This window comes from Crinia signifera, chromosome 19, assembly GCF_055691185.1.
Source record: "Crinia signifera chromosome 19, ASM5569118v1, whole genome shotgun sequence".
Classification (NCBI taxonomy): Eukaryota; Metazoa; Chordata; class Amphibia; order Anura; family Myobatrachidae; genus Crinia; species Crinia signifera.
The window spans coordinates 58,514,195-58,536,836 of NC_139226.1; the positions used below are offsets into that span (position 1 = coordinate 58,514,195).

The following is a 22,642-nucleotide window of genomic DNA, read 5'->3' on the forward strand; positions in this document are numbered from 1 at the left end:
TAGATTTGGGTGTGTCATTTTGCACTGCCTCGCCTGCTGTGCACATGGGTTTGTCCATCTACTGTGGGGAGGATTTTGTCAGAGAGTGAAGCAGAGTAAGGGCATCAGTTCCTGCTGGAGCCTGTTCAAAAATACCCCTGCTTGCACGATACAGCCTCTTTACAGTATTTTGTCCTTTTTTTTTTTACATTTGCAGCTCCAGAAAGCCTCCCTGCCGCCACCCAGGAGGAGAGGGCCACCTCTGCCCCCACCCAGCTGGAGGAGGAGTCTCTGAGCGCGGTTGGTATGTATTGTACAGTATAACACCAGGGCTCTCACCATCTGTACCGGAAAAGTATTTTTGAACAGGCTCCAGCATGTACTGAGGCCCTTGTTCTTCTTCACTCTCTGACAAAATCCTTCTTGGATGGACAAACCCATGTGCACTGCAGGTGAGGCAGGTGTTACTGGACTTGCGCAGAGAGAATTACAGTATGTACTGTACAGTAGATTTGGGTGTGTCATTTTGCACTGCCTCGCCTGCTGTGCACATGGGTTTGTCCATCTACTGTGGGGAGGATTTTGTCAGAGAGTGAAGCAGAGTAAGGGCATCAGTTCCTGCTGGAGCCTGTTCAAAAATACCCCTGCTTGCACGATACAGCCTCTTTACAGTATTTTGTCCTTTTTTTTTTTTTACATTTGCAGCTCCAGAAAGCCTCCCTGCCGCCACCCAGGAGGAGAGGGCCACCTCTGCCCCCACCCAGCTGGAGGAGGAGTCTCTGAGCGCAGACAGCTCTGATAGTGGTAATCATTGTTATGGTCACTATTTTCTACTATTATTTAACTGTATACTGTATGACGATACTTGATACGTACTCCATCTTTTACACACAGGACGCCTGGTAATTGATACCAGTGAGGAGGAGGAGGAGCAGGAGTTGCCCAGTGCAGATGGTAAGTACAGTATTGTACTGTACAACAGCACACCGCATGTACCGGATATTACAGTAATTGTGGGCCCAACATGTGTACTTAATCACATCTGTGGGCCCACCATGTGAACCCTCTAATACTGTACAGTACTGTACATACTGTACTGTACAGCAGGGGTGGCCAAACCTTTCCTCAAGATCTACAGTACCAACAGTTCATGTTTTTCAGGCAACCCGTGGATCTGTATAGTAGGAATGAATGCAGCAGGTTTGAAAATGTGACAGTTACTGTACTGTAGTAATGACTGCAGCTGTGCTCCAGCTTGGTGATATGGAAAACCTGGACCGTTGGTAGATCTTGAGGACCGGTTTGTCCGCCCCTGCTGTACAGCAAAGTACTTGTGGTGCCCACATGTGTGCCATATACTGCACAGTACTGTAACTGTGGGTCCACCTTGTGCAACGGAAAATACTGTATAGTACAGTACAGTATCTGTGGGACCGACATGTGTACTGTGTAACACCTGCTTCACTCTCTGGCAAAATCCTTCTTACTGTAGATGGACAAACCCATGTGCTCATCAGGGGCCAGATTCTATAAGCTTCAAAAGAGATAAGTTTCACAGTGATAAACAGCCAGCCAATCAGCTCCTGCCTGTTATTTTTCAAACACAGTCTGTGACATGGCAGGTAGGAGCTGATTGGCTGGCTGTTTATCACTGTGAAACTTATCACTTTTAAAGCTTATAGAATCTGGCCCCTGGTGAGGCAGTGTTACTATACAGTACTTGTGCAGTTAGATTTGGGTGTGTCATTTTGCACTGCCTCCCCTGCAGTGCACATGGGTTTGTCCATCTACTGTAGGAAGCAGAATAAGGGCATCAGTTCCTGCTGGAGCCTGTTGAAAAACACCCCTGCTTGAGATTATACTGTACAGTGTCTTTATTTCGTCTTTTTTGTACATTTGCAGCATCTGAAAGCTTCCCCCCCCACCTCGAGGAGAGGGCCACCCTCGCCGCCACCCTGCCGGAGCCTAGTCCAAGCGCGGTCGGTAAGTACAGTATTGTAGGTACTGTACAGTACTGGTGTAATGCTGTATCTGCACGCCCGATATTATTGTAGGATTGTACTGTATGCCTTAATTTAAGGCATACAGTACAATCCGATTCAATGTGATTATCGCATCGCATCACATGCGCCCAAATTGTATGCGATGCGATTTTCCATACGATTCAACATACAGTAGAATTGTATGGGAAAAAGGGTCCATGTCATTGTGTGTACCTTATACGGTACCTACTGTACTGTATCTGGGGTCCAACCATGTGGCACATCTGGATGCCTCAGCCAAAATAGATTTTGGTGACCATAACACTGTACAGTAAATTACAATATGTTGCAAACTAACCTCTTTTTCTGTTCTTTTCTGCAGTCCCACCCATCCACATGACCCTCCGCCCCCGCCCCCGCAGACCAACCGAACCATCCCACCCCAGGCCAGTGTCAGCTGGTAAGTACTGTACAGTACTGTACATTACTCTGATTTCATCTGGGACAGAGACAGCATGGAGTCACTGAAAAAGGGGCTACTGTACATGGATTATACTGTCCATACGACTTCCCCTCTCCTCCCAGCATGGCGACTAGGGTGGCCAATCCCGGGGCATTTTTTCAATCCCATGATTCGGGATTGAAAAATGCCAGATCCCGGGATTCCCGGGATCCCGGGATTGGCTCCCCATTAAAAAAAAAAAAAAACTCCCCGGCCGCCCCGCATATCTACTGTACTTACTGTACTGTACATTGCGGTGCGGCCGGGGAGCCTGTCGGGGGGGCGGGCGGGCTGTGGCGGTGAGCGGTGGGCGTCGGGAGGGATGTCCGGCGTCCTGCGGGGGGCGGGGGCGGCGTCCTTGGCTCTGCGCAGCGTGACCTCTGCAAACAAACCTACAGTTTTTCACTGTACTGTACTTTGCATTTTCACAGACAACCGTGAGAGGCTGCGGCTTCTCTGGCCACTTTTCCATCGGATGATTCGGTTTGTCTGCAGATCTGTGGCAAACAGCCATCCTCTCCCCGAGGACCCAGTATCCAGAGGTAAATCATATTGCACTGTACTGTAGGTACAGTAGTAACTGGAATGCTGATTTTTGTGACCTCTAGATTTTTGTGACCTTAAATTTAGGCAGACACGATAATCTCGTCGATCACATCACATCCGACCAAATCGCATGTGATGCAACCAACGCGATCGTCCCTATTTTTCCATAGGATGCAATGTTAAAATGGACTGAGTCCATTTTAACATACAGTACGTAGAATTTTATCGGAAAAAAGGGACCTGTTCATTTCCCTACTATCGAACTACGCACGGAGTTGGATATACTGTACTGTAAACCTGGCCAAGCCCGAAGCGTGGCGCCCCACGATAGAGCGTGGAATACTGTACTTTTTAACGAATCCGCGTGTGCTCGCCACGCTTCGGGTTTACAGTACAGTATATCCAACTCCATGTGTACTGTAATTGGATAGTAGGGAAATGAAAAGGTCCCTTTTTCCCCTATGTTTCTATACTGTACTGTAGTTACAGTACAGTACTGTACTGTATGTTTCTTAAAGTACAGTAGTTTTTTGCTTACTGTATCGTACAGTAATACTACAGTATCCTTTTTATTCCCCAACAGAAAACTTCCATCGCACCATGGCCAACGTAGAAGCCATCATGCACCAGCTCGTGGACCATGCTTTTACGGTGACCTTCCAACGGCTGTAATTTTTTATTTTTAATTTATGCTGTACAGTACATAAAAGGGTTTACTGTATGTTCACTACTGTAGTATTGTCTCTTTATTGACAGCACATGTGCGACAAGGGATATACTGTACAGTACAGTAGTCCAATCAGTGGGGAAAAGGTTACAAGGTGAGGAAGACACAAATTTTTTTTTTTTGGAATTTTTTATTTTTTTGGGTTGGAGGGATGGAGGGGGTTACCATTACTTTGGAACACTGACACACACAGAGGTACTGTACAGTAAGCCTGCTGAAAGAAAATATTGGATGCAGTTGGGAAAAAGGTAACCACGACACAGAACAAGAAAAACCATGTTAACAAAACACACAACTTTTTTTTTGCTTTTTGGAATTTTGTATTTTTTGGGTTTTTTTTCCCTTTTTTGGAGGGATGGAGGGGGTTACCATTACTTTGGAACACTGACACACACCGAGGTACTATACAGTAAGCCTGCTGAAGGAAAATATCGGACGCAGTGGGGAAAAAGGTAACCACGACACAGAACGATGAAAACCATGATAACAAAACACACAACTTTTTTTTTTTTTTTTGCTTTTTGGAATTTTGTATTTTTTTGGGTTTTTTTTTTCCTTTTTTTGGAGGGATGGAGGGGGTTACCATTACTTTGGAACACTGACACACACAGAGGTACTGTACAGTAAGCCTGCTGAAGGAAAATATTGGATGCAGTGGGGAAAAAGGTAACCACGACACAGAACAAGAAAAACCATGTTAACAAAACACACAACTTTTTTTTTGCTTTTTGGAATTTTGTATTTTTTGGGTTTTTTTTCCCTTTTTTGGAGGGATGGAGGGGGTTACCATTACTTTGGAACACTGACACACACCGAGGTACTATACAGTAAGCCTGCTGAAGGAAAATATCGGCCGCAGTGGGGAAAAAGGTAACCACGACACAGAACGATGAAAACCATGATAACAAAACACACAACTTTTTTTTTTGCTTTTTGGAATTTTGTATTTTTTTTTTTTTTCCTTTTTTTGGAGGGATGGAGGGGGTTACCATTACTTTGGAACACTGACACACACCGAGGTACTGTAAGCCTGCTGAAGGAAAATATTGGATGCAGTGGGGAAAAAGGTAACCACGACACAGAACAAGAAAAACCATGTTAACAAAACACACAACTTTTTTTTTGCTTTTTGGAATTTTGTATTTTTTGGTTTTTTTCCCTTTTTTGGAGGGATGGAGGGGGTTACCATTACTTTGGAACACTGACACACACCGAGGTAAGCCTGCTGAAGGAAAATATTGGATGCAGTGGGGAAAAAGGTAACCACGACACAGAACAAGAAAAACCATGTTAACAAAACACACAACTTTTTTTTTGCTTTTTGGAATTTTTTATTTTTTTGGGTTTTTTTCCCTTTTTTGGAGGGATGGAGGGGGTTACCATTACTTTGGAACACTGACACACACCGAGGTACTATACAGTAAGCCTGCTGAAGGAAAATATCGGACGCAGTGGGGAAAAAGGTAACCACGACACAGAACGATGAAAACCATGATAACAAAACACACAACTTTTTTTTTTGCTTTTTGGAATTTTGTATTTTTTTTGTTTTTTTTTTTCCTTTTTTTGGAGGGATGGAGGGGGTTACCATTACTTTGGAACACTGACACACACCGAGGTAAGCCTGCTGAAGGAAAATATTGGATGCAGTGGGGAAAAAGGTAACCACGACACAGAACAAGAAAAACCATGTTAACAAAACACACAACTTTTTTTTTTGGAATTTTGTACAGGTATTTTTTTTTATTTTTTTTTTATTATTATTAATTTTTGTTTTGGGTAATTTTTTTTTTTAGATTTACTGTCTTTGGGGTGGGGTGTAGGAACAGCAGCACACACACTCGGAAAACCGACCGGTGAAGAGAAACACTTTGCAACTTTTTTATTATTATTATTATTATTTTTTTTTTTTTATTTTTTTTTTAATGATATCATGTTTTGTTGTTATTCCTGTATACAGTAGTAATGTATATTTGTACTGTACAGTATGTTTTGTTTTACTGTAGGTTTACTTTTGAAGGAACTGAGACAAACTCACGGAAAATTCAGTATTCGGTTAAAAGTACAGTACAGTAACACCACTGCTTCATCACCGAGTTGTGCACAAGGGAGGGCAAACTGTTGGCAACGGTGGTAACGGTTGCCTTACACGATCGAGGCGTCTCCATGCTGTTCTCCTCTTCATTCGTAGTAGTCCGTTGATGGTATTGATGATGGAAGTTCTATGGTGCTTCTGAAGTACAATCCGTTTGCCACATCTTCTCATGATGTCTTTTCTTACATTTTTTGGCAGTGCAGATTTCCCATTCTTCCCATTGTAATTCACATGGTTTGCCCATGACAAATAAAGGTCATGTGGCACATGTTCTTGAAAAATAAATTGTGCATATCTGTTCAGTTGTTCATGTGCCTTTCCATAAAGCAGGTCGTCCGTTGCATCTGTGATGTCGCACAGTGGAATATTGGGCAGAACAGGTCCACAGTCTGTCTCGTTGTCTGGCTCTGCAGGGGTGCTGCACTGAGTGGGTGCTCGAGGAAGCTGCAGAGTCACTTCACCAAAGTCCAGCACTTGGTGTGCTGTAGAAGGCAGTTCTACGTGTCTATTCACGACTATTGTGGTGTCCACTTCACTGGGTGCATTCACTTCGCCGCCAAAATCCACTTCACAGAGTGCACCCAGTTCGCTGAATGTAGACACTTCGCCCGGGCCATCCAATCCACCGAGTGCACCCAGTTCGCCAAATGAATTCACTTCACCCGGTTCATCCAATTCGCAGAGTGCATCTATTCTGCCAGGTCCATCTTCAATTCGACACATCTGCACAGCTACTTCATGGGTTTGTGGTGTTGCTTTTTTCACTGTGTTAACGATGATGTCTTCCATTGCGCAGATGATCCGGTCATTCACTGATGTTGTGATGGTGTGAGTCGCTGATTCGATGAGGGTATTGACTGATGTCATGATGGTATTACTTACCGATTTGATGAGGTCTTCTTTCACTGATTCAATGAGGACCTCCTTCATTGATTCAACGGTGTTCTTCAATGTATCTTTTAATACAGCATTTTCGATCTCCAGCCGATGTACCTTTTCTTGAAGCTCCTGTGCACCATGGTCGTCTTGCAGGTTGTCCATCAATTCTTTTGTTCCTGAAAGATTTCCAAAATCCAGCTTTCTTCTTGGTGAAGAATGTCCTTGTTGACCTGGGGTCGAAACAAAATCCAAAACAACAAACTCCTCATTTGGATCAATACTTACTGCCTGTACCAGTGTTTGATCAATGCTGACCACTGGTACAGGTACATCTTTAGCCAACACAGTCTCCTTGTATGAAGGACCAGCTTCAATATCTGTAATAGAGAAAGGGACTTTGTTATCGTTACCTACAATCTGCTCTAAAACACCATTCTTTGCCTTGGCATTTTTCCTTGGCTTTACTGTGACTGGAATGTTCTCTTTTTTGGCAGTAGTCTTCTTTGCCTTTTTGGGTGCACACTGTGGAACCAATGCAGCCAAGGCCAATTGTCTCTTGTTGGAACGTGCACTGCGTTTTCCATAGAATGTTGCACTTGATACATTCATTGTTGTTTGTCTACAAAAAAATAATTACACATGAAATTGTGTTCCACTATCCAGTAAAGCAGTTTTACAGTAGCACAATAATGTCCAGTAGATTACAGTACAGTACATGACTGTACAGTACTGTATGTACTGTACTGTCATGGCCGTAACTACTGTACCATACAGTAGGTGCAAGGGGTGCAGCTGCTATGGGGCCCAGAGCTGCAGGGGGCCCATCTTTACTGTTTAAGTAATATGTTAATAGAGTTACACAAAATGGCCGCCAAATGTCTAGGGGCCTCGTGGAAGCGGGGGGGAGGGAACACTGGGAGAGGTTTGGGAAAAGTTGGAAGCACGGTTGCACGGAGAAAAGACGGGGAAAGCAGGACCGAGCAACGGGGAGCGGATACCGTCGTTGCTGCTCGAGCGTCTCATTAGCTCGAGCGTCTCATTAGCTCGAGCGTCTCATTAGCTCGAGCGTCCCATTAGCTCGAGCGTCCCAGGCTCCGGGGAGGAGGGGTCGGTGTGCTATACGGGCAGGCGTCGGTCGCTCGATATACCGCCAAACGCCTAGGGGCCTCGTGGAAGCGGGGGGGAGGGAACACTGGGAGAGGTTTGGGAAAGGTTGGAAGCACAGAGAAAGGACGGGGAAACCAGGGCCGTGCGACGGGGAGCGGGCATACAGTAGCCCCGGGGAGGAGGGGCAGCGTCGCTCGAGAGCGCTCGAGGCAGTTTCGCTCGGAGGCAGGGTTACACAAAATGGCCGCCAAATGTCTAGGGGCCTCGTGGAAGCGGGGGGGGAGGGAACACTGGGAGAGGTTTGGGAAAGGTTGGAAGCACAGAGAAAGGACGGGGAAACCAGGGCCGTGCGACGGGGAGCGGGCATACAGTAGCCCCGGGGAGGAGGGGCAGCGTCGCTCGAGAGCGCTCGAGGCAGTTTCGCTCGGAGGCAGGGTTACACAAAATGGCCGCCAAATGTCTAGGGGCCTCGTGGAAGCGGGGGGAGGGAACACTGGGAGAGGTCGGAAGCATGGCTGCACGGAGAAAAGACGGGGAAAGCAGGGCCGAGCGATGGGGAGCGGATACCGTCGTTGCTGCTCGAGCGTCTCATTAGCTCGAGCGTCTCATTAGCTCGAGCGTCCCAGGCTCCTGGGAGGAGGGGTCGGTGTGCTATACGGGCAAGCGTCGGTCGCTCGATATACCGCCAAACGCCTAGGGGCCTCGTGGAAGCGGGGGGGGAGGGAACACTGGGAGAGGTTTGGGAAAGGTTGGAAGCACAGAGAAAGGACGGGGAAACCAGGGCCGTGCGACGGGGAGCGGGCATACAGTAGCCCCGGGGAGGAGGGGCAGCGTCGCTCGAGAGCGCTCGAGGCAGTTTCGCTCGGAGGCAGGGTTACACAAAATGGCCGCCAAATGTCTAGGGGCCTCGTGGAAGCGGGGGGGGAGGGAACACTGGGAGAGGTTTGGGAAAGGTTGGAAGCACAGAGAAAGGACGGGGAAACCAGGGCCGTGCGACGGGGAGCGGGCATACAGTAGCCCCGGGGAGGAGGGGCAGCGTCGCTCGAGAGCGCTCGAGGCAGTTTCGCTCGGAGGCAGGGTTACACAAAATGGCCGCCAAATGTCTAGGGGCCTCGTGGAAGCGGGGGGAGGGAACACTGGGAGAGGTCGGAAGCATGGCTGCACGGAGAAAAGACGGGGAAAGCAGGGCCGAGCGACGGGGAGCGGATACCGTCGTTGCTGCTCGAGCGTCTCATTAGCTCGAGCGTCTCATTAGCTCGAGCGTCCCAGGCTCCGGGGAGGAGGGGTCGGTGTGCTATACGGGCAAGCGTCGGTCGCTCGATATACCGCCAAACGCCTAGGGGCCTCGTGGAAGCGGGGGGGGAGGGAACACTGGGAGAGGTTTGGGAAAGGTTGGAAGCACAGAGAAAGGACGGGGAAACCAGGGCCGTGCGACGGGGAGCGGGCATACAGTAGCCCCGGGGAGGAGGGGCAGCGTCGCTCGAGAGCGCTCGAGGCAGTTTCGCTCGGAGGCAGGGTTACACAAAATGGCCGCCAAATGTCTAGGGGCCTCGTGGAAGCGGGGGGGAGGGAACACTGGGAGAGGTTTGGGAAAAGTTGGAAGCACGGTTGCACGGAGAAAAGACGGGGAAAGCAGGACCGAGCAACGGGGAGCGGATACCGTCGTTGCTGCTCGAGCGTCTCATTAGCTCGAGCGTCTCATTAGCTCGAGCGTCCCAGGCTCCGGGGAGGAGGGGTCGGTGTGCTATACGGGCAGGCGTCGGTCGCTCGATATACCGCCAAACGCCTAGGGGCCTCGTGGAAGCGGGGGGGGAGGGAACACTGGGAGAGGTTTGGGAAAGGTTGGAAGCACAGAGAAAGGACGGGGAAACCAGGGCCGTGCGACGGGGAGCGGGCATACAGTAGCCCCGGGGAGGAGGGGCAGCGTCGCTCGAGAGCGCTCGAGGCAGTTTCGCTCGGAGGCAGGGTTACACAAAATGGCCGCCAAATGTCTAGGGGCCTCGTGGAAGCGGGGGGAGGGAACACTGGGAGAGGTCGGAAGCATGGCTGCACGGAGAAAAGACGGGGAAAGCAGGGCCGAGCGACGGGGAGCGGATACCGTCGTTGCTGCTCGAGCGTCTCATTAGCTCGAGCGTCTCATTAGCTCGAGCGTCCCAGGCTCCGGGGAGGAGGGGTCGGTGTGCTATACGGGCAAGCGTCGGTCGCTCGATATACCGCCAAACGCCTAGGGGCCTCGTGGAAGTGGGGGGGGGGAGGGAACACTGGGTGCAATGAGCGTTTACATACAGAATACAGTTTAAAAATAAGGTATATTTATATCGAAATACTGATAGAAAAAGATTTACCGTTCAGGAACTTTTGCTAGTAGCACTTGAAACCAGCCGAGTTCCGTGAGGCCAGCAAAGATTTCAAATGCAAGCAGAAGTACAGGAACGGTATTCGGAAGTACAGGAACGGTATCAGGAAACTTCAAGAAGTCTTGAGAGGAGAGGAGCCGAACAGCAAGTCAGCTTACGAAGAAACAGGTTTGCCGAGTGGTAGCTGGAGTGCCTGGGGACGCCCTTTTTATGTGAAACAAACAAAAGGTTTTTCCCGCCCAAGATCCAGACCCTGAGATTGGTCTCTGCAGATATGTTTGGGGCGTGAACAATTTCCATAATCCAATCACAGGACCTGCTTTGGGCGTGGAAAAAAACTTTTGTTTGTTTCACATAAAAAGGGCGTCCCCAGGCACTCCAGCTACCACTCGGCAAACCTGTTTCCTCGTAAGCAGACTTGCTGTTCGGCTCCTCTCCTCTCAAGACTTCTTGAAGTTTCCTGATACCGTTCCTGTACTTCTGCTTGCATTTGAAATCTTTGCTGGCCTCACGGAACTCGGCTGGTTTCAAGTGCTACTAGCAAAAGTTCCTGAACGGTAAATCTTTTTCTATCAGTATTTCGATATAAATATACCTTATTTTTAAACTGTATTCTGTATGTAAACGCTCATTGCACCCAGTGTTCCCTCCCCCCCGCTTCCACGAGGCCCCTAGGCGTTTGGCGGTATATCGAGCGACCGACGCCTGCCCGTATAGCACACCGACCCCTCCTCCCCGGAGCCTGGGACGCTCGAGCTAATGAGACGCTCGAGCTAATGAGACGCTCGAGCTAATGAGACGCTCGAGCAGCAACGACGGTATCCGCTCCCCGTTGCTCGGTCCTGCTTTCCCCGTCTTTTCTCCGTGCAACCGTGCTTCCAACTTTTCCCAAACCTCTCCCAGTGTTCCCTCCCCCCCGCTTCCACGAGGCCCCTAGACATTTGGCGGGCATTTTGTGTAACCCTGCCTCCGAGCGAAACTGCCTCGAGCGCTCTCGAGCGACGCTGCCCCTCCTCCCCGGGGCTACTGTATGCCCGCTCCCCGTCGCACGGCCCTGGTTTCCCCGTCCTTTCTCTGTGCTTCCAACCTTTCCCAAACCTCTCCCAGTGTTCCCTCCCCCCCGCTTCCACGAGGCCCCTAGGCTTTGGCGGTATATCGAGCGACCGACGCCTGCCCGTATAGCACACCGACCCCTCCTCCCCGGAGCCTGGGACGCTCGAGCTAATGAGACGCTCGAGCTAATGAGACGCTCGAGCTAATGAGACGCTCGAGCTAATGAGACGCTCGAGCAGCAACGACGGTATCCGCTCCCCGTTGCTCGGTCCTGCTTTCCCCGTCTTTTCTCCGTGCAACCGTGCTTCCAACTTTTCCCAAACCTCTCCCAGTGTTCCCTCCCCCCGCTTCCACGAGGCCCCTAGACATTTGGCGGCCATTTTGTGTAACCCTGCCTCCGAGCGAAACTGCCTCGAGCGCTCTCGAGCGACGCTGCCCCTCCTCCCCGGGGCTACTGTATGCCCGCTCCCCGTCGCACGGCCCTGGTTTCCCCGTCCTTTCTCTGTGCTTCCAACCTTTCCCAAACCTCTCCCAGTGTTCCCTCCCCCCCGCTTCCACGAGGCCCCTAGACATTTGGCGGCCATTTTGTGTAACCCTGCCTCCGAGCGAAACTGCCTCGAGCGCTCTCGAGCGACGCTGCCCCTCCTCCCCGGGGCTACTGTATGCCCGCTCCCCGTCGCACGGCCCTGGTTTCCCCGTCCTTTCTCTGTGCTTCCAACCTTTCCCAAACCTCTCCCAGTGTTCCCTCCCCCCCGCTTCCACGAGGCCCCTAGGCGTTTGGCGGTATATCGAGCGACCGAGGCCTGCCCGTATAGCACACCGACCCCTCCTCCCCGGAGCCTGGGACGCTCGAGCTAATGAGACGCTCGAGCTAATGAGACGCTCGAGCTAATGAGACGCTCGAGCAGCAACGACGGTATCCGCTCCCCGTTGCTCGGTCCTGCTTTCCCCGTCTTTTCTCCGTGCAACCGTGCTTCCAACTTTTCCCAAACCTCTCCCAGTGTTCCCTCCCCCCGCTTCCACGAGGCCCCTAGACATTTGGCGGCCATTTTATGTAACCCTGCCTCCGAGCGAAACTGCCTCGAGCGCTCTCGAGCGACGCTGCCCCTCCTCCCCGGGGCTACTGTATGCCCGCTCCCCGTCGCACGGCCCTGGTTTCCCCGTCCTTTCTCTGTGCTTCCAACCTTTCCCAAACCTCTCCCAGTGTTCCCTCCCCCCCGCTTCCACGAGGCCCCTAGACATTTGGCGGCCATTTTGTGTAACCCTGCCTCCGAGCGAAACTGCCTCGAGCGCTCTCGAGCGACGCTGCCCCTCCTCCCCGGGGCTACTGTATGCCCGCTCCCCGTCGCACGGCCCTGGTTTCCCCGTCCTTTCTCTGTGCTTCCAACCTTTCCCAAACCTCTCCCAGTGTTCCCTCCCCCCCGCTTCCACGAGGCCCCTAGACATTTGGCGGCCATTTTGTGTAACCCTGCCTCCGAGCGAAACTGCCTCGAGCGCTCTCGAGCGACGCTGCCCCTCCTCCCCGGGGCTACTGTATGCCCGCTCCCCGTCGCACGGCCCTGGTTTCCCCGTCCTTTCTCTGTGCTTCCAACCTTTCCCAAACCTCTCCCAGTGTTCCCTCCCCCCCGCTTCCACGAGGCCCCTAGGTGTTTGGCGGTATATCGAGCGACCGACGCCTGCCCGTATAGCACACCGACCCCTCCTCCCCGGAGCCTGGGGGCGCTCGAGCTAATGAGACGCTCGAGCTAATGAGACGCTCGAGCTAATGAGACGCTCGAGCAGCAACGACGGTATCCGCTCCCCGTTGCTCGTCCTGCTTTCCCCGTCTCTTTCTCCGTGCAACCGTGCTTCCAACTTTTCCCAAACCTCTCCCAGTGTTCCCTCCCCCCCGCTTCCACGAGGCCCCTAGACATTTGGCGGCCATTTTGTGTACCTGCCTCCGAGCGAAACTGCCTCGAGCGCTCTCGAGCGACGCTGCCCCTCCTCCCCGGGGCTACTGTATGCCCGCTCCCCGTCGCACGGCCCTGGTTTCCCCCGTCCTTTCTCTGTGCTTCCAACCTTTCCCAAACCTCTCCCAGTGTTCCCTCCCCCCCGCTTCCACGAGGCCCCTAGACATTTGGCGGCCATTTTGTGTAACCCTGCCTCCGAGCGAAACTGCCTCGAGCGCTCTGCCCCTCCTCCCCGGGGCTACTGTATGCCCGCTCCCCGTCGCACGGCCCTGGTTTCCCCGTCCTTTCTCTGTGCTTCCAACCTTTCCCAAACCTCTCCCAGTGTTCCCTCCCCCCCGCTTCCACGAGGCCCCTAGGCGTTTGGCGGTATATCGAGCGACCGACGCCTGCCCGTATAGCACACCGACCCCTCCTCCCGGAGCCTGGGACGCTCGAGCTAATGAGACGCTCGAGCTAATGAGACGCTCGAGCAGCAACGACGGTATCCGCTCCCCGTTGCTCGGTCCTGCTTTCCCCGTCTTTTCTCCGTGCAACCGTGCTTCCAACTTTTCCCAAACCTCTCCCAGTGTTCCCTCCCCCCCGCTTCCACGAGGCCCCTAGACATTTGGCGGCCATTTTGTGTAACCCTGCCTCCGAGCGAAACTGCCTCGAGCGCTCTCGAGCGACGCTGCCCCTCCTCCCCGGGGCTACTGTATGCCCGCTCCCCGTCGCACGGCCCTGGTTTCCCCGTCCTTTCTCTGTGCTTCCAACCTTTCCCAAACCTCTCCCAGTGTTCCCTCCCCCCCGCTTCCACGAGGCCCCTAGACATTTGGCGGCCATTTTGTGTAACCCTGCCTCCGAGCGAAACTGCCTCGAGCGCTCTCGAGCGACGCTGCCCCTCCTCCCCGGGCTACTGTATGCCCGCTCCCCGTCGCACGGCCCTGGTTTCCCCGTCCTTTCTCTGTGCTTCCAACCTTTCCCAAACCTCTCCCAGTGTTCCCTCCCCCCCGCTTCCACGAGGCCCCCAGACATTTGGCGGCCATTTTGTGTAACCCTGCCTCCGAGCGAAACTGCCTCGAGCGCTCTCGAGCGACGCTGCCCCTCCTCCCCGGGGCTACTGTATGCCCGCTCCCCGTCGCACGGCCCTGGTTTCCCCGTCCTTTCTCTGTGCTTCCAACCTTTCCCAAACCTCTCCCAGTGTTCCCTCCCCCCCGCTTCCACGAGGCCCCTAGGCGTTTGGCGGAATATCGAGCGACCGACGCCTGCCCGTATAGCACACCGACCCCTCCTCCCCGGAGCCTGGGACGCTCGAGCTAATGAGACGCTCGAGCTAATGAGACGCTCGAGCTAATGAGACGCTCGAGCAGCAACGACGGTATCCGCTCCCCGTTGCTCGGTCCTGCTTTCCCCGTCTTTTCTCCGTGCAACCGTGCTTCCAACTTTTCCCAAACCTCTCCCAGTGTTCCCTCCCCCCCACTTCCACGAGGCCCCTAGACATTTGGCGGCCATTTTGTGTAACCCTGCCTCCGAGCGAAACTGCCTCGAGCGCTCTCGAGCGACGCTGCCCCTCCTCCCCGGGGCTACTGTATGCCCGCTCCCCGTCGCACGGCCCTGGTTTCCCCGTCCTTTCTCTGTGCTTCCAACCTTTCCCAAACCTCTCCTAGTGTTCCCTCCCCCCCGCTTCCACGAGGCCCCTAGACATTTGGCGGCCATTTTGTGTAACCCTGCCTCCGAGCGAAACTGCCTCGAGCGCTCTCGAGCGACGCTGCCCCTCCTCCCCGGGGCTACTGTATGCCCGCTCCCCGTCGCACGGCCCTGGTTTCCCCGTCCTTTCTCTGTGCTTCCAACCCTTTCCCAAACCTCTCCCAGTGTTCCCTCCCCCCCGCTTCCACGAGGCCCCTAGGCGTTTGGCGGTATATCGAGCGACCGACGCCTGCCCGTATAGCACACCGACCCCTCCTCCCCGGAGCCTGGGACGCTCGAGCTAATGAGACGCTCGAGCTAATGAGACGCTCGAGCTAATGAGACACTCGAGCTAATGAGACGCTCGAGCTAATGAGACGCTCGAGCTAATGAGACGCTCGAGCTAATGAGACGCTCGAGCTAGAGACGCTAGCAACGACGGTATCCGCTCCCCGTCGCTCGGCCCTGCTTTCCCCGTCTTTTCTCCGTGCAGCCATGCTTCCAACCTCTCCCAGTGTTCCCTCCCCCCGCTTCCACGAGGCCCCTAGACATTTGGCGGCCATTTTGTGTAACCCTGCCTCCGAGCGAAACTGCCTCGAGCGCTCTCGAGCGACGCTGCCCCTCCTCCCCGGGGCTACTGTATGCCCGCTCCCCGTCGCACGGCCCTGGTTTCCCCGTCCTTTCTCTGTGCTTCCAACCTTTCCCACTCCCCCCCGCTTCCACGAGGCCCCTAGACATTTGGCGGCCATTTTGTGTAACCCTGCCTCCGAGCGAAACTGCCTCGAGCGCTCTCGAGCGACGCTGCCCCTCCTCCCCGGGGCTACTGTATGCCCGCTCCCCGTCGCACGGCCCTGGTTTCCCCGTCCTTTCTCTGTGCTTCCAACCTTTCCCAAACCTCTCCCAGTGTTCCCTCCCCCCCGCTTCCACGAGGCCCCCAGACATTTGGCGGCCATTTTGTGTAACCCTGCCTCCGAGCGAAACTGCCTCGAGCGCTCTCGAGCGACGCTGCCCCTCCTCCCCGGGGCTACTGTATGCCCGCTCCCCGTCGCACGGCCCTGGTTTCCCCGTCCTTTCTCTGTGCTTCCAACCTTTCCCAAACCTCTCCCAGTGTTCCCTCCCCCCCACTTCCACGAGGCCCCTAGGCGTTTGGCGGTATATCGAGCGACCGACGCCTGCCCGTATAGCACACCGACCCCTCCTCCCCGGAGCCTGGGACGCTCGAGCTAATGAGACGCTCGAGCTAATGAGACGCTCGAGCTAATGAGACGCTCGAGCAGCAACGACGGTATCCGCTCCCCGTTGCTCGGTCCTGCTTTCCCCGTCTTTTCTCCGTGCAACCGTGCTTCCAACTTTTCCCAAACCTCTCCCAGTGTTCCCTCCCCCCCGCTTCCACGAGGCCCCTAGACATTTGGCGGCCATTTTGTGTAACCCTGCCTCCGAGCGAAACTGCCTCGAGCGCTCTCGAGCGACGCTGCCCCTCCTCCCCGGGGCTACTGTATGCCCGCTCCCCGTCGCACGGCCCTGGTTTCCCCGTCCTTTCTCTGTGCTTCCAACCTTTCCCAAACCTCTCCCAGTGTTCCCTCCCCCCCGCTTCCACGAGGCCCCTAGACATTTGGCGGCCATTTTGTGTAACCCTGCCTCCGAGCGAAACTGCCTCGAGCGCTCTCGAGCGACGCTGCCCCTCCTCCCCGGGGCTACTGTATGCCCGCTCCCCGTCGCACGGCCCTGGTTTCCCCGTCCTTTCTCTGTGCTTCCAACCTTTCCCAAACCTCTCCCAGTGTTCCCTCCCCCCCGCTTCCACGAGGCCCCTAGGCGTTTGGCGGTATATCGAGCGACCGACGCCTGCCCGTATAGCACACCGACCCCTCCTCCCCGGAGCCTGGGACGCTCGAGCTAATGAGACGCTCGAGCTAATGAGACGCTCGAGCTAATGAGACGCTCGAGTTAATGAGACGCTCGAGCTAATGAGACGCTCGAGCTAATGAGACGCTCGAGCAGCAACGACGGTATCCGCTCCCCGTCGCTCGGCCCTGCTTTCCCCGTCTTTTCTCCGTGCAGCCATGCTTCCAACCTCTCCCAGTGTTCCCTCCCCCCGCTTCCACGAGGCCCCTAGACATTTGTCGGCCATTTTGTGTAACCCTGCCTCCGAGCGAAACTGCCTCGAGCGCTCTCGAGCTACGCTGCCCCTCCTCCCCGGGGCTACTGTATGCCCGCTCCCCGTCGCACGGCCCTGGTTTCCCCGTCCTTTCTCTGTGCTTCCAACCTTTCCCAAACCTCTCCCAGTGTTCCCTCCCCCCCCCCGCTTCCACGAGGCCCCTAGGCGTTTGGCGGTATATCGAGCGACCGACGCTTGCCCGTATAGCACACCGACCCCTCCTCCCCGGAGCCTGGGACGCTCGAGCTAATGACACGCTCGAGCTAATGAGACGCTCGAGCAGCAACGACGGTATCCGCTCCCCGTCGCTCGGCCCTGCTTTCCCCCGTCTTTTCTCCGTGCAGTCGTGCTTCCAACCTCTCCCAGTGTTCCCTCCCCCCCCCTTCCACGAGGCCCCTAGGCGTTTGGCGGTATATCGAGCGACCGACGCTTGCCCGTATAGCACACCGACCCCTCCTCCCCGGAGCCTGGGACGCTTGAGCTAATGAGACGCTCGAGCTAACGAGAAGTTGACGCATTAGCAACTGAGTGCTGTACAGTACATCATTGTCAATTATTACCACCAACGTTGTTTTTTTTTTTTTGGGGGGGGGGGGGGAGGGGGGGGGGTAAAGGTACTGTAACATTTTTTAAAAAAAATGTTTAAAGTACTATAGTAATTTGTATTGCGAAAAAGTCCATGTACTGTATTTCTAAATGTACTGTCTTCTCTTCATACAGGGAAGTCTCTAGTACAGCTGTCCAAAATGCCAGTTAAGATCAACAAGGCGATGAGCAAAATAATTGCGAACATGAAAAAAGAAAATAAAACTACCAAAGAGATCCAGGCTTGGCTGAGGGAAAGTGGGATTGTAGTCACTTTACAAACAGTGCGCTATCATGCTTTCGAGAGAACAACGGCCAGAAAGGAAATATTTGCTCCAAAGTGCTCTTGGTAAGATCAGTGTTGTGTAGTAAATTACCTGTAATGTAATGTACAGTATGTCCAGTAGTATTAACCTTTGCTGTACTACAGTAATATAGAACATGAAACGTTTCAGTCATTGCCTTGTACTGTACTTGTACTGTACTGTACTGTACATTAACTCTTATTTACTGTGTGCACTGTAGGAGAGCTGAAAAAATTGTGGAGAAATTAACTCGTGAGAATGATGAAATCTCTGCTCGACAAATTAAAAACATCTTCAAAACAGAGTATGATTTTGACATATCACTCACCAGCATTCGAAAAATGCGTCGGAAAATGGGATGGAAATATTGTGCTACAAGGTACAGTAAGAGTTTTGTATAGAGCAGTAATGCGCGCCATTTCACATTAACCCCTTGAGTGGTGGGTTTTGCTGGGACAGTACAAACCTACAGTACCAGGGCAGCGGCGGCAGAGCTTGATGCTACTGTTCCTCATAGTGACAATGGCGTCATGATGAGGGATTTTCGTGGCAGCTCTGGAGGACTCGGCCTGAGCACTCGCCAGCCCCCACAAGCCGCACCAACCATACCCGGCAGTGGGGGAGGGGTGGGGGAATTGACTGGAGGTGCTGCACCAGTGGTGCACACAAGGACACCACTGGCGTACACCTACTGTATAGTGGCATGCCTTGAGATTTTCCGGGACAGCCCACTGCACCAGCACAGCTGAATCCGGAAAATCTCCAGGCATTCAGTACAGTACCACTCAAGTGGTTAATACCTACATTATTTGCATACAGTACTGCACGGTTGTTTAATGATGTCTATAATACAGTACTGTATTAAATTACCTGTATATTTTTGTGCTGTTGACAGGATAACTCCCATGGTTAGAGATGTCAACAAAGAGAAGAGAGTGGAACAGGCACGTCGTTGGATTGAGAGCGGTGAAACTTTTCAGGATGTCCTTTTCACCGATGAATCCTCAATTGCACTCGAGAGGTTCTCGCGAATGTCATTCCGTAAGAAGGACCATATCTCATTGAAGCCACGGCCAAAGCATCCACTGAAAGTCCACGTATGGGGAGCCATATCAAGATTGGGAGCTGGCCCATTGTTAATGTTCGAAGGTACAGTATAGTACAGTACTACTGTGTACAGTATACAGTACCATGCGTTGTCTGTGTTTGTAAGAAATAATGTACTATACTGTACACTACAATAATTAAAATTGAATGCGGTGGTTATTAATAAACAATACTGCTTTTTTCTCTAGGGATCATGGATAAACAATTCTTTCAAGAAAGAATAGTAGAGGGATGTATGGTGCCATATGTGCGGAAACGTTTCCCATCGCATCATAGACTATTCCAGGACAATGATCCTAAACACTCTGCCTCTGCAAAATTCATGGAAGAGAAAGGCATCAATTGGGAACGCACACCACCAGAGTGAGTATTGCTTTAATATTGTACTGTACTTTTATGGTTTTATCAAGATTGTATGCTTTTCTGTTCTAAAAGAAACATTATTGAAATACCTTTATTGTATCATACTGTTTACTTTAGATCCCCAGACATGAATCCAATTGAATTGGTATGGGCTCAAATGAAGTATTACATCAGGAACACTGCGAAGCCGACAACAAAACAGCAGCTGTTGGATGGGATCCGTAAATTTTGGCAAGAAGTGCTGACACCGGACATTTGTAATAATTGCATAAATCATCTATATAAAGTATTGCCTGTTATAGTCAAAATAAATGGACAACCCAGTGGTATGTAGTACTGTATTAAAATAGTATAGAAGTACTTAATCAGTCTGTTTTCTGTGTGTTTCTCTATGAACCCCACCCCAAAATACTGTATAATAAAAATAAAAGTTGTGTGTGTGATGTTACAGTACTGTACAGCAGTCTTGCAAGTAAGGGGGTACGGTGTGGTACAGAGTACTGTACCTGTAAGAAATACAGTATGTTGCAGGTACGCAGTACCACTTACTCCCTGACCCACTGTCAATTCTATTTTTAATTTAAGTCTAAATATAATGCATCCGCAGCCCGCCCACTCAGCGTTATGATTGGCGTAGCTACCGCTACTGCTGATTTAGCCTGTCACACTGACAGGCATCTGCAGTGGCGATAGCATGAAGAGCAGGCTCCACAATTGTAAGCACAATCTGCCCAGCTCTCCGCCAAGCAAGAGCCAACCGACCCCCAGTAATTTCCTGCTTCTCATTCCCTGTCTCCTGATGCCACGCCACTATTGTCATTTAGGGCCTTATTCGCATTCACTCTTTCTGTCACAATTCTTCTTAGATGGACAAAACTGCAGGTGGGGCAGATGTACAGTATAATGAGCAGAGAGAATTAGATTTGGGTGAGTTACAGTATTTTGTTTCTGTGCAGGAAAAATACTGACTGCTTTATTGTTACACTGCAATATAGAGCTTACTGTACTGTACTTTGAAGTACAGTACAGTAAAAACCCCACCCAAATCTAATTCTCTCTGCAATAGTAAAATCTACCCCACCTGCAGTGCACATGGTTTTGTCCATCTAAGAAGAATTTTGTCAGAAAGAGTGAATTCGAATAAGGCCCTTAGTCACTCTTCTAGCTTTGTGTGACCACGAACACTCATGACACATGGCCACACCCATACAGTATTTGGTAGAGCCCATGAGTACTGTACCACCAAGAAAAAAATTCTACCTGCACCACTGCTGTACAGTACATTTTGTTTATTATTCTGTCCTGTAATGCACCTTGCTACTGAACTGTACCTTGTCCCCTCTGATTGTACTGTATGCCATATTATCCATCTGTTGTCAATAAAAGTATTTTACTGTACATGTGGATAACAAGTAGAAAAATGTTGATTCGGTGCGATGTACTGTACTGTAGACAGTCTGTTTTACTGTATTTGTGTGTCTTGCTGAACCCCCACCCCAAACAAATAAAAAAAAAATAATAATCTGTGTGTGATTTTTTTTTTTCTATTCTGTACTGTACCTTGCTACCTTTTCCCCACTGATTGTACTGTATGCCATATCATCCATCTGCTGTCAATAAAAGTGTTTACTACAGTATTCAGTATTTGCAGTAGCATACAATAAGTTACTGTACAGTATCGTCTCACGCTGGAAAAAAGACAAGGATACATTGGAGTAACAATAAAATATTTATAAATACAGTATGAAAAAAAAAGAAACAACGCCAGAATAACAATTAAATTAAATGAACTAAAAATTGGAAAATGAAATCAATGAACTGGTGCATCAGCACCCGCGCCGCCTCAAGCGCCCTGAGCCGCTGAGCCCTCTGTTGTTGTTCTGTGGTGGGGAAGTAAAATGTTAACGTTACTATAGTGTACTGTACGGTAAGTACTGTACTGTACTGTATTATTATTCTACAAAAGCAATCCCAACCACTGACATACTGTACTGTAACTGTACCTCTATAATTGGGGCCGGTACCCGGGCCAGGCCCCTGCGAGTCTGATCCTGGCCTGTGCTGGCTTATCCACAGTTGGTGGCTTGGGCCCCCATGGACGATTGGCACTGTAGTGGGAGAAAAAGTGAGCATTACAATACAGCATGTACAGAACCTGTTCCACTTAGTGGCCCTTCTTCACTTCAACGGTGGTGGTCGTACTGTACTGTACAGTATGCCATCAAATAAAGCATGCCATGCCAAAAGAAGAAGCTGGTGGGTGGGACAGGCTTTTCTATTGGAATTACTGTTCAGGACTGTGTCAGAGGCGGAACTCAGTTCCCTCTACCATTGGAAACCAGTTGCCCATCACTTTTACACCTCTGGTTACAGTGCAGTACTACAGTAATTCTTACCACTTTCATCGTCCTCCTCCTCATCTTCCTCCAGCTCCATGGCCTCCACCTCAATGATGTCTGAGTGGAGAAAGGAAAATACAGTAGTACAGGAAAAAAAACATCATTTGCCTACTTACAGGTACTGTACTGAACATGTACTGTACAGTACAACTCCATAGAAGAAGGTCCTAATGGTGTAGATTGAAATGTCTACACACCATCTCCAAGCGGGCACCACCCACCTACAGTAGTGTACTGTACAAACAGGCAAGGCCCAAAGTCTGCGTGACACCCAGCGCAGAGCCCCCCCAAAGTGAAGTCCTACACCAAAGGCATTGTCAGTTCCTCCAGAACCACCTGCACTTCCAACCACTTCAACAGCCAACCCCCACCTCCGCATCCCACAAAGCACCCCCTCCACCGGACCACTGTACTCACTGCCTGGATCCTGGTCCTCCTGCTGCTCCACCTCCTCCTCCTCTTCCTCCTCGGTGTCGAGGAGAACCGCCTCTTCTTCCCGGGTGTGGCCTAGTGATGCTGCATTAAAAAAAAAAAAAAAAAAAAACATTGTAATCGTACTGTACTGTACAGTAAATTCCCTTCTACTTTTAGAACTCCATAGAACGGTTGTGTCAAAGTCATGGCCCTCCAATTGTTGTGGAAGTACTGTACACATCCCACCCAGCATGCCATGCCACAGTTTTAACAATCCATCATACTGTACTGTATACAAAAAGTGGCATGCTGGGATGTGTACATATGTACTGTACAACCAGCAAAGGCCCAAAGGCTGCGTGACACTCAATGCAGTGCACCCCAAAGTGAATGCCTTCGCTGAACGGCATCTTCAGTTCCTCCAGAACCACCTGCACTTCCAACCACTTCAACAGCCAACCCCCACCTCCGCATCC

The 22,642-nt window shown here is 51.5% G+C and overlaps 1 long non-coding RNA gene across 1 annotated transcript; it reads left to right on the forward strand.

Annotated features, from left to right (window-relative positions):
- Positions 1 to 1,877: 1,877 nt before the first annotated feature.
- On the forward strand, positions 1,878 to 3,000 carry LOC146041848 (uncharacterized). The gene is made up of 3 exons (XR_014463622.1): positions 1,878 to 1,962; positions 2,344 to 2,421; positions 2,895 to 3,000. It is a non-coding gene; the product is annotated as an uncharacterized LOC146041848 (long non-coding RNA).
- Positions 3,001 to 22,642: the final 19,642 nt, after the last annotated feature.